This window comes from Heliangelus exortis, chromosome 13 (genome assembly GCF_036169615.1).
Source record: "Heliangelus exortis chromosome 13, bHelExo1.hap1, whole genome shotgun sequence".
Lineage (NCBI taxonomy): Eukaryota > Metazoa > Chordata > Aves > Apodiformes > Trochilidae > Heliangelus > Heliangelus exortis.
In genome coordinates, this window is record NC_092434.1 from 11999435 (window position 1) to 12011480 (window position 12046).

A 12046-nucleotide genomic window follows, 5' to 3' on the forward strand; every position below is an offset into this window, starting at 1 on the left:
CAGGGTGAACTGCTCTGTTAAAATCATCCTCTGATTCCCTTGAATAACATTGTAAGTCTAGAAAGCACAGGTAATGGGCATTCTTCTATCTATAAACAGTGTATGACTGTACTGACACAGAATTTCTCTTTGTACTCAGAAGATTTTAAGTTAGGCTCAATGGCCTCTAAGGTTGAATACGACTGAAGCTCAGATAAATCTGGACCACAGTAGGGTCTACAGTGCATTGGACTAGATTAATTTAAAAATTGCACTAAAAATCCCTCCTCAAAGCCTGCAATTTCTCTATTTCAAGCCCATTCTTTTCTAAAAAAGAAAAAAAAAAAGCAACAAATTCTACAGCAATATCTCAAGACATCAAAACATCATGGGGCCACAGACACTTTCAACATCTCAAAACAGTAGAGTCATTTCCCTAATGCAGTAAAGAGAAAAAAAATTAACATTCATGCTCATAGACAAGTCAAAACCACACCCATATTGGTTCAGTAAATTTGCACAGATGTCTTCCATTTAGTTGAGAGCCACTTACTCATCGTAAAATTTTTTAATTCCCCAAACCTTCATCATGACAATCACTACTGCTCACTTTTCAGCCTCTTTTCACATAAGGACAAGCCCCAGCATTTCCATCTGAAACACCCTACAGCTCAAGTAAACATGTTTTTTTTTGACATGCCAGCTCAATAAGCAGCTTGAACTAAGGGGATTTTTCTGGATTTTTGAATGATGCTGCATGTTCCAAAAGCAGATGAAGCTTTTTGAATGTGTGTGCAAAAGAAGGAAAAAAAGAAAAGAACTCCTTGAATATGTCGATTTACACTTATTGTCTAGTCATATGCACAGTAAAAGAAATTAATTGGATTTGGGATACATGCAGATGGGTCAGATGATACAGCAAATAAAAATTTATTTCATAGTTCTGAAGACAGAAAGCATTTATATCATGCCTGAGGCTGCACTGGTGATTGTTTCTAGGTTCAGTTTAAAGCATAACTTTGAGTGTGTAGATGCTGCTTTAACATGGAGGCCCAGCACCTCTCAGGTATCCATCTCTGGTCAGTAAGAATTCAGTATTTGAACATAAAGATACTTCCCAGAAGTAACTGGGAAGCCACTGGCAGCACAAAGACCAATGCTGACCATGTCAGCCACAGCTTGAAACAGAAACTGAGAAGTTATTCAACAGAAAACCACATGGCTTTAGCCCATTGCATTTCTCAACTGTGGAAATGCTGCTTTGGGGATAATTATTTGGTTATGAGGCTTTACTACAATATCATTGCAAATCAGATTTCTGAGGAATAAAAAACACGTGTAGCAAAGTGCCCAGGAAACTACTGAAAGCTGCTGCACACATGAACCAAAGAAGGAAAGCTTAGTCATCACCACACTACCCACACCACTTTAAACACTGCCACAGCACTTGTCTGAATAGAAATCTCACACTTGACATTCCCTGGAACTATTTGGAGGAAGAACTTTTAATTTCTAGAAAGCTGTCATAAGCAATAGTCAGCAACTTTTAATAGTGCATCTCCCAAACGTTAAGAAATGAACACTTTCCCAAAAAAGGAAAAGGCCCAAAATTTCAATTTTATCGAGGATTAAATGAACACCTTTATTAGAGATCATCAGTGCACTGCTTCACTACTTAAGTTAAAATATGAATCATTACTTTAGCATTTTTTTAGTTATGTTTACTACTTGGTAAATCTCACAGCTTTTTATCCAACACTGAAGTAAATTAGCTCTATAGCACCTGACCTGTCTACTTCACACCCCAATCAGGCATCAGATACCAGGGTTATTATTTACTTTATAGCTGAAGCTCAGCTGCTTCCGTCATGGATGAAGGATGCCCTTTATAAGGGCTCCCACAGCTGTACTACTCAATTGTACTGATGCATAAAGTCACCTTAGCCCAATGGACTTTCTTGCCATCCTCATCAGCAACTCACAAGACCCTTCCTGTAGGAAGATTCACCAAGAGTTCCAACAGCCAACATCCTTGGTTATATCCAAAAGGAGTTTTAAACAGCACAATGAAAAGTCACATCTTAGAAATCAAAACTATATCTCAAATCTGCTACCAGAGGTATCCCCTCCAAAATTTTCAGGAAGAAAATTTTCCGTTTAAAAGACTGTATATTCATAGAGGATATATTTTATTGGTTTAGTTTTGTTTTTTAAGTTCAGCCCTTTCTACCCTATTGTCACATGGCCATGATCTGAAATGTTAAGGATATAAAGACTTAATAAATGTCTTCACACTAATTATCAAGAAGAAAATGCTACAAAGTAAATTCTACCTTGACAAAAGTAATTCTTTAAAACCAAGAAAAAAGTGCAAAAAGTGGTGAGACTAAAGCTGATCTTAAAGAAATATTCTAAAACTTCTAGCCTCAAGAAAACATAAAACAATCAGAGATGAGAGGATACCAGAAGAACAGATAAAAACAGTGTAAAAGCTTAAGCAAAGAGGATGAAGAAAGGCAAAAGATCAAAAACTATGTCAACCTCAAAGCAGACACCTAATATAAAGAATAGACATCTTAGAGTTTATGTAAGAGTTAGTAAATGTTCTTCTCAAGAAATGTTTTGTAACTTTAAGGAAGGTTTGCCCATTAAGCTAGAAGCCTTTTATGTGTTACTCCATTATTAAGGGCTATCAGGAGAATTACAGTAAAAGCTATCTTCCTCACATTTGCAAAGTTCATATACCATGTTCTGTAAAATTATTAACTCTTTAGGTCTTTTCATAAAAACTTAAAAATATAAGACTGAAAATAATACTGTACAGCTACAGGGTACATAAAGATAAACAGAATATATAAAAATCTATTTTCTGTCTAACCAACTTAAGAGGCACCGTAGAACCTGAACTAACTCGGCTTTATATTTTTTAATTGAAAACACACTGATAAAACATTAAAAAAAAAATAAAAATCACACAATAAAAACTAGTTAAATGCAATAAAAACTAGTTATGTTTAGCTTCAGAAGCTCTCCCTCCATGTAGAGCTTCAGTTAATGAACTGCAGAATACAAACAGCTAATGCAAATTGTGAAACACAGTTCTGAAATACAAGTCCTGTTACTTGGGATGTGATGAAGAGCAAAGCTCAATCTAAAGAGCTGTGCAAATGATTCTGCACTCACCACAGAAGACAGCAACCTCAAGATCGCTCTAATTTTCATGAGCAGCCATTCACTTCTGCTGCTAAGGATGAGTAAGGCAATTAAGGAAGACCTATGGAAATAGTGCTTAGGTTCCTACACAGCCAGATTCCCTCACACAAACAAGGAGAGCATGCGAACTCTGTATTATATTTTCTTGTTAATTCCTTTGGTTGTCACTCTGCTACAGTGCAGCATGATTCCTCAAGCTCTTGTTAGAAGAGAACTTGAGTAATTCCCAATGTTCACATGTGACCCACCCTCCTCTGCAGCAGCAGGAAGATCAGACCTTCCCATGGAAGACTGTACTGACTCTCCTTCGTAACTCCACAGTAGTCCTGCCTCTTCTGGACAGTAAAGCCAACATTGCATTTCATTACTAATGTACAGACACTGAAAAAGACAGGCTGTCTGAGCTTTGCTACCCAGATCCCAAGGACCACCACTGTTAAGAGTCCCATCAGAGATTTTCCACTTCTGCTAGATTGCTTTAAGCACCACATCAGCAAACACAGCCCAGAAGTTTGAATTCAACAGTGTATTTCTGTATTTATTTGTAACTATAAGGCATCTGCCAGAATAGCAAGCAAGAACATCCAGACCAGCAAACCCACAAAATTCTTCTGTATTATTTCTGAATTATCAATGCAATGGAGAGCTTAGGATCAGCTCACACTGCACACTTTTGATGAGACATGTAACATATTTCAGCAACAATCTGCACATCACTTCCACCTCCAGATTGCTCAGAAGTGCTTTAGTGAGTAACCTACAACCACACAATCCTACAAAGTAGGAGTAATTCTTAGAGCAGTGCAATATCAAATTTGAACATTTTGCAATTCAGGTGCATGCTAAATCACTTTAATACCAATTAAAATACCAATACCATTCTCAAAGGAGGACAGGAACATTTTCCACTCACCAGCATATATAGAGAAATTAACCACTCAAAGCTAAAGCATCTCAGCACACAAAAAGGACAGGGATATGTAGCTAGAAGTATGGGTGACTCCCTTAAAAATGGGAAGATCTTCCTAAGACTTGTTTATACTCAAAACTACTGCAAATGCTTGGGAAGAGTTTGATAAAGAACGGTCAATTGTCTCATTTAAGGCCTTATTGGAAGACTGTAATAAACCCAAGCCAAATGCTTGAAATCATAGGCCATTACCATAATGACAATGCACTCTCTAATTTGTGATCTTCTGAATAATAAACTCAACTGAACAGACATTGTTTGATAGACACCACCCTGTGCCAAAAACCATGGAGATTTTGGGAACAGCAACTCTGCTGAAATACATGCAGTTTTTCTAAAAGCTATTAAAGACAAAAAGAAGTGTTCCTTTCCACCAACATAGAGTGTATTCTAAATTATTTTCTACTGTGTAACAGGAGATTCAAGCAAACCTTTTTCCTTATTTTTGTCTGCTTTGATTATTAATTTTAATTCACTTTTCTCATGCTTATAAATGATAAATTATATCTAGCAGAGTTTTCACTTGACATCTAGCACATTTAGTAGAATTCTATTCACTTGAAGTGTAATTTAAAAAAGTATTTGACAAAACTAGAGTGGCCTCAAAATGCCAGGATTTTTTTTTTTTTTTTTTTTCCTCAAAATCCCACAAAAAACCTCAAAAACACCACCAAAACCACCCCTTGAAATTCTAAAAAGACAGTTTAGCTACAGCAAGGATTATACAAATGAGCAAATACTGCTCATACAGGATTAGGTCCTGCTGCAAGATTTACAGAAGTCCAACGAGGAGCATGCTGGCTTCTGGAAGGGTACTGCACAAAGACAACATCCCTCTTTGTTGCAAACTCCCTCCACAAATATATCCAGCATGGCCTAGAAATCAGTTTATAGAAATACTCCAGACTGTACTGTTAAATGACTGTGTGAAGTGGAAAAGGAACTAGAATACTTATGAATAACTGGCAATACCCACACTGTTTGCATTTATCCTACAGAAAGACAGGTTGTATTTGTTTGGAAGGTTTTGTGAATGCTTGCTAAAGCAACAGCTCTTGCTGAAAAGACCTTGTCTGAAAACACATTTAACAGCCATGCATTCTACAGTCATACATTACCAGTGAAAGCTGATAATTTTTTAAATGCAAAACATAATCCCCACAAGTAACAGAGCTTTCTAAATTGAAAAGCTGCAGCCCTCTCAGCCAGGAGTGTGTGTATGGCTAGTGACTGTGGCTGCAATGGTGTGCACATGCATACACATATATTGGCATGGTGGGGGGAAAAGAGCTAATAATTAGGTCCTACTGATTCAGTCTGTGAGCTTTTCCAACCTTGAGCAAGATCTCCACAGGAGATACCCACCACAGAGCCAGATCTGTGGACTTCTGTGCCACAAAAGTAGTGGTTCTTTGCTGCTTAACAGAACTCAGTGAGATTAAGATAAAATGCTTCCTCTCTACATGGTTCTTTTAACAAATCAAGGACTTTGCATGTGACAATAGACAGATAAACCACTTATGTCCTCTTTTTATTTCATTTTGGTAAATGAATAGAGTTATTTTAATATTTAAAAATACACTACTTGTGAAAGCAATGAGTATACTGCAGTACACAGGAAGTTGAGAAATCAATACGTGCAATTAGTGAACAAGCTATGAATTGAATATACTCTACTTTTACAAAAGAGACAAGAACATTGTCTTATTTTCACCTCATACCTGCCAACACTGACTGCATGTAAAAGCCTTCTCTTCACAACAGGATCAAGAATTAAGTAATCGAAGAGTTTAATAAGTAATATGGGATGACATATTTCAAAAGAAAATGTACATAGTGTATAAAAAAGCAGAAAAGGCATTCCAACACAACCCTTCTTTGAGCATTGACATGCACTGCAAAAACTCAAATGTCTTAGGAGAAAGAATGTAAGGCACAACTAGCCTGACCAGTGGAATTTGGAAATTCTGCCTCCCTCAGCATGAACAAGAAACTTCCCTCTTTTCACCTTCAACTACAGCACTTTCTTTGATGTCTTTGCAGTGGGCTACAACAAATCAAGCAGGTTTGAATGATACCGTAATTGGTGAGGATCTAGTTCACACAATTAACTACTTTTTTATTATCTGAATCAAGTATCATTCATCCTATAACCACAATCATAATGGAAGACTTTCATATTACCTACACAGCTGAATCAGGGAGGATACTGGATTTCACAGAATGATCAGGAAGCACATTCCCACAGAAATTACTGTATACTTTTCAACAGAAGGCAGGTAATAAAACTTTTGCTTAAGAAAAAAAAACTGAACCAACAGCAGATTCATAGCATTCAGGGTCTGTGCACTGATCAGACTGCAGTGAAGGGAAACAGTAAAGGTATAGCAAATTAGATGCTATGAGATGTTTCACAATCTACTGTTTCATGGCCAAATTCCTTCTCATGTGAACAATCCCAATTAGAGTAGCTGCTACATAACCTATGTAATAGCAGTTTTTAATCATGATTGTGAGGATAGCATCTGATCTATTCTATCAGACTAGGTGGCAGCTGAAGCTGGAAAGCTAACAGCATGCTGATTTTCATCTCTCTAGGATTAAAACTGAACAGTTTCCCTGTAAGCTCTTACACCATTCTGGAAAACTGGATATTCTATAGAAACCACAAAACACAACAGCACCATTCCTTGACACAATCTTTCCTGGAGCTCATCTTCAGGCAGCTCAAGAGTTCTCTACTCATAATGCAAGCTTGTGTCTTCAAGGAAGGACACGGAGCCAGGGAATCACTGCTCATCCCCAGTGATTCAATATGAATTTCACAGCAGTCTCACAATCCAAGGAAGCTGCTGCTTGTTGCTCCAGAAGTCCTGAACAGCTCTGCTGGGCAGGGAGGCAAGGTGATTTTTATGATTTGGAAAAGCAAAATTTATTACTTAAAAAACAAAGGTATTAACAAGGAGAAAGATAATTGTATTTAAAGAAAAAAAAATAAATTCACTTTAAAAATGAAGTTCTGGGAAGTGAAGAGTTACATGGAACCCATATCACCAGCAGAGTTTACCATCCTTAAATTAGTCTGAATTTAATTCAAGCACTGCGATAATAAGACAATCTACCTGCTCAGCTACCATGAGAATGATACTAATGGAATTACCTAGACAATATGGACACAAAATATATTTATAAGCAGTTTCACAGTAAGGTCACCCAGTACTGAAGCCTGACAAACTAATTTTGCTGAGAGATTTCAGTGGTCTAGTTTACAGAAGATTGTGTCACATGAGAAAAGTCTCCTGGGAAACTTGGCCTTAGGAAAGAGAATGTCAGTAGGTGAAGATTGCTAAAGCTGTGCAAGTGGAAGCTCAAGGCAACATGCTGACAGCATAAACTGTTAGTGAAGCATACTTGAAACAAGCCATATTAAAAGACTTTAAAATTACATCTTGATGGCTGTTAGTTTTAACAGGTTAGCTCTCAAATAACAAAGGCAGGCTAAAATGCAACCTCAACGTTCCTCAGTAGTTTTAGAAATTCAAATGGTACTGGTGTTAAGCACTGCAAATGGGATGGTCAAAAGATTTTTCAGAATGGCTACAGGAAGTCAATATGCAAAACAAAAAAGGGAGAAAGCAAGCAAGCTAACAAAAACCCCACCAGTTCACTTTAGTTGTTAGAGGACATTTTTAAAAGTCACAGGGAAAAAAAAAATTAGAAAAACTGTAGGAAATACCTTAAAAAAATAAAATCTGACAGAATCAGTAGGGGATGCCTGTAACTAATGAGAAAATGCAGGCAAGCTAGAGAGGAAGATCAGGTCAGAAATGCCAGATATGATGGAAGAACTGTATGATGTGACAGTGGAGGCCCTGGAGACAACAGACAAAGACAGAAAAAGCAGAGAAAGGGACAGCGCTCAAGAGATAGTGCCGAGAGAGAGAAAAGAGCAGGTTTTCTAGCAGAGAGAGGGAGGGGGAGAAAAATCTGAGAACCCAGGGAGAGCCAATATATAAGAACCCAAAACTGTTTGCCAAGACTATTTACACTGATTTAATCATGCAGAGTTGACAGATCTCAAACTAAGAACATAGTGGGGAGGAACAGAGAAGATAAGAACAGGCAAGAAGGTAGATGGTAGATTGCATAAGTTTTTGAAAGAGCTTTTGCTAAAGCAGTTTTAAAGAAAGGTGGCCACCATATGCAGCAGAGATCTTGTGAGGGATGAAAGGAAGAAAGAGCGAAGCTACAGATCATGCTGATGCCAAACAGACAATGAACATGGAGAAAGCAGCCTCGGAAAAGCTAGAGAAAACACTAAATCCAAAAGAGAGGGATAAGAAAGGCCACCCAAGAACATGAGGAATCAAAGTACTAAAGAACAGCACATTAGAGGATGGAAAAGAGACTGTAGATCAGTGGCCAGAAACAGAGAAATCTCATTTTATAGTCTCTGCAGCCTGGAGGGCAAACAGGCAATACAGAGCTAGTAAAAAAAAAAATTAGTTATAATACTGTACAAGAAGGAAATCAAAGGAGCATTAAGAAGACCATGAAACGTTCCAAAGAAAATTAATTAAAAGTTATTTTAAAAAGAGTCAGGGATATGATTGGGAAAAGGAAAGCAATATTTAGTGGACTCTTCACCTATTAATTTTTTTTAAATGGGGAAGCACCAAACTCTCAACTTGTGTTCTGGACTTCAAACATTCATGATTTTCTTTGCAGACAGTAGAGCATGCCAGTCACACAGCCACTCAGAATTAAAACAGCACTAAAACTTACAGTAGAATAAGAGATACCGGCTGTATTCCTCCTTACTTTTTAGGAACAAAGAAACACAGTTGTTTCATCAATACTGAGCCAAAAACAAATTGATAAAACGAAAAAATCTCAATAAGCAAACAAACAAAAAAATCAACCCAAAAGAGTCCACATTTATCAACTCTTACACTATGACTATCTCAGCTTCAGACTAACAGCAGGGCTGTCCAGTGTAGAGTCAGGAAGCACCACCAAGCAGCTCTCATTGAATAAAATGGATTACAGAAATGAAACAGCTAGAATTACTTTAAGGCATGCAAAGAAGCAGGAAAACAGTAAAAAAAAACAGCTGCAATATGAAGCATGTTAAATGAATCTTCAGCATTTGAAGGAAAAGAGAGAATTTGGAATCTAAGGACTACACACAGTTGGTTTTGTTCTGAGGTGTTACCTCCTCATACACAAGGTAACTGTTGATAGTTAATTGCTAAAAGAAGGGAAAAATGTTTTAAAAAAAAAACAAACTCACAAAAGAGACAGAGGGATGCTTTTGAGCAACAAATGTTTACAGAACTGAAGTAGTTACCACAGAGAGATATTTTTGATAGAACTCAAAAGCATTGAACTGGAGCAATTCCACCACCCTTGCCCTTACAGGGAGCATCACAAACTGCCCACTATTAGCAATTCGATTCTCCTGGTGATATCCTTAGTGTGAGCAAGGTCACTGCATGAGACCTCTCCTGAAAAATGGCACTTCCACCTCCAAGTAATCCAAAATCAGGTGTAATTTAAAAATAAGTAATTTAAATGACAAACATAAGAGCATACAGAACCGGACTTCAAGACGCTTGTGACAGCTACAGTTCTGTTCTGCTTGAGAATAACCTAAAACATACAGCTTTAACACTCTGCATGCAATGCAACAGAGCTTATGAAAGGGGGGGGAAAAGTTCTTCTGCAGTTTTTAGCTCTCCAGCTGAAGGCTGTTATTCTGCCATGCATGCAGCTGAGTGACAAAAGTCAGCTGCACTTCCTCACCTAGTCTTACACTGGTGAAGATTTCTACTTGTTATGGACCAAGAATGTTTTGTAACAGCTGGGTATGCCTGCAGCTTTTCTGTTTAGTACTATCTGAGTAGTACAAGCCTATGTTATGTGGTTTTAAAAATGCCAAATAATCACCCTTTGATTTTGTGCATAATTTCTCAAATTGCTTTTCTTTTTATACACAATAATACATAAACCAAAAGCAAATTCTGCTTGAAACTCATTTCCTTAAAGTTACTAATGAAGACTCCAACAGCTGTGTAGTGCATATGCACTACTAAATTTGCATGAATTCATACTGACGTAGAATAATCAGTCCAGTGTAACTATGGACTACCATCAAAGCAATGGTTCTGTTCCCACAAGTGTATTTGCAGCCCCTCCCTGCACGGGATGTGGACACCACGCAAGCACCGTATGAATCAGTTTGGTTCCCCAGGTGTGACAGAACACTGTATTTCTGTTTAATTTTGGGGACACCAGTTTTCCATCACATCAGCTTGCTGTATGAATCCTCCCTCCTGCAGCCACAGTCTCTGGATCTTAGGCAGAGCGACAGGCAAGGAAAACAAGTGTGCAGAATGGGAGCAGAAACAATAAAAGACACTGCAGAACAAGTGCAAAGCTTTATCAAAACCTACCTGTAAGGCTAGGATCTGCACACTGAATCACAGCTGAGTACAGTATGAACAACCTTTACAGCATGCAATCTCCCACTGAAACTTATTTCCTCACTCCTTTCCTCCAGGAACAAACTGCATTTTCCAGACAGTGGCTTCACTTTACTGTGTGTAGTTAACAGCAGCATTAAATAAAAAATACTAGTGACAGGAAAACATCTGCAAAACAAATTCACAGAAGAGCACTTCTATTCTGTGTTTATTTGTCTACCTCAGTACAACTTCTAATCTGAAGCAAACACACTTATAATAGCTGCATGAATATTGCTGTTTCCTGGTTATTAGCACTTGCTCTGATTCCCTAATTGTAAATGCAACAACATACAAATGCATTCACATCTGTGGAGAATTTCTATGCTGTCTTATGACCGGTAAGGGCAACTTAGACCAACCATTCATATCACTGTTGTCACATGAAGTTAGAAAACTCATCCCTCCCCTAGGACAGGGGAGTAGGAGTGATTTAGCCAGGTGCGCCATAAGTGCTATTAGCAAGGCCTGTCAACAGACAAGCAGAATTACCTCAGAGATGCAGTGGAAGACCATTGACAAAATACGTTACCTGCAATCCAGAATCAAACCCTGTGCAAGGAGAACTGGTATGCAACAGACACACTTGGATGCCACAGTAAGAACTAGCTGTCTCACACTGAAAAAGGGTATGCATTGGCACTAGAAATTCATGTTACAAACCTGTACACATCTTCATTTGGTTTGCTTTGCAATTCTCACATAGGAACATATTTGGTATGACTGAAAAAATGCAACTTCTTTTCAAAGGCTGTTTTGTGTCACTGCAAACATCTGCTGCATATATTGCTCCCTGTAGGAATAAGCCTCTCACAGGAACCTAAATTCACTGTATAAGCCAGAACAGCTACAGTACAAAACCCACACAGAGGGCAACCCCATCACAGAACTGCTGCCTTGCCACTTTGGGGTTGGGGCTCAGATGGAACTCACCCCCCGAGGATTCTCAGAGACAGTCTCAGCATGCATATACACACACACACACACACACACACACACACACACACACACACACACAGGCAGACAATTAGAACTTCAGTTTAATATCAAACTGCCAAACACCACAAGAGCTAATTTGTGGCTAAATGTTCCATATTTTAAACCTTTCCCCTCTCCTGACTATGCAGACTTCTACAGCCTCTACTTCAAAAGATCACCTTTGTCATGCCAAGAGGTCTTCTCACCAGATTAATTTTCCTTAATCAGCCTTTGTAACACATATGCTTAATTTCTGTCCAGAGCAATGTCTGTCTCTTCCTCATATTCTTACAGACCCCCTGCTTTTTCTTCTGTTAACCTGCATCTTACTTCTCCCAGCACACATCAACAGCACTCATATTTTTCTATCTCTCTTTTCTGT

At 38.1% G+C, this 12046-nt stretch overlaps 1 long non-coding RNA gene across 1 annotated transcript in view; it reads right to left on the reverse strand.

Moving 5' to 3' along the window:
• Nucleotides 1–10747, reverse strand: part of LOC139801963 (uncharacterized) — a 33414-nt gene extending 22667 nt beyond the window's left edge. Inside the window, exon 1 of the long non-coding RNA XR_011728430.1 lies at nucleotides 10618–10747. This is a non-coding gene — a long non-coding RNA (uncharacterized lncRNA). The remainder of the gene's footprint in view (nucleotides 1–10617) is intronic.
• Nucleotides 10748–12046: the final 1299 nt, after the last annotated feature.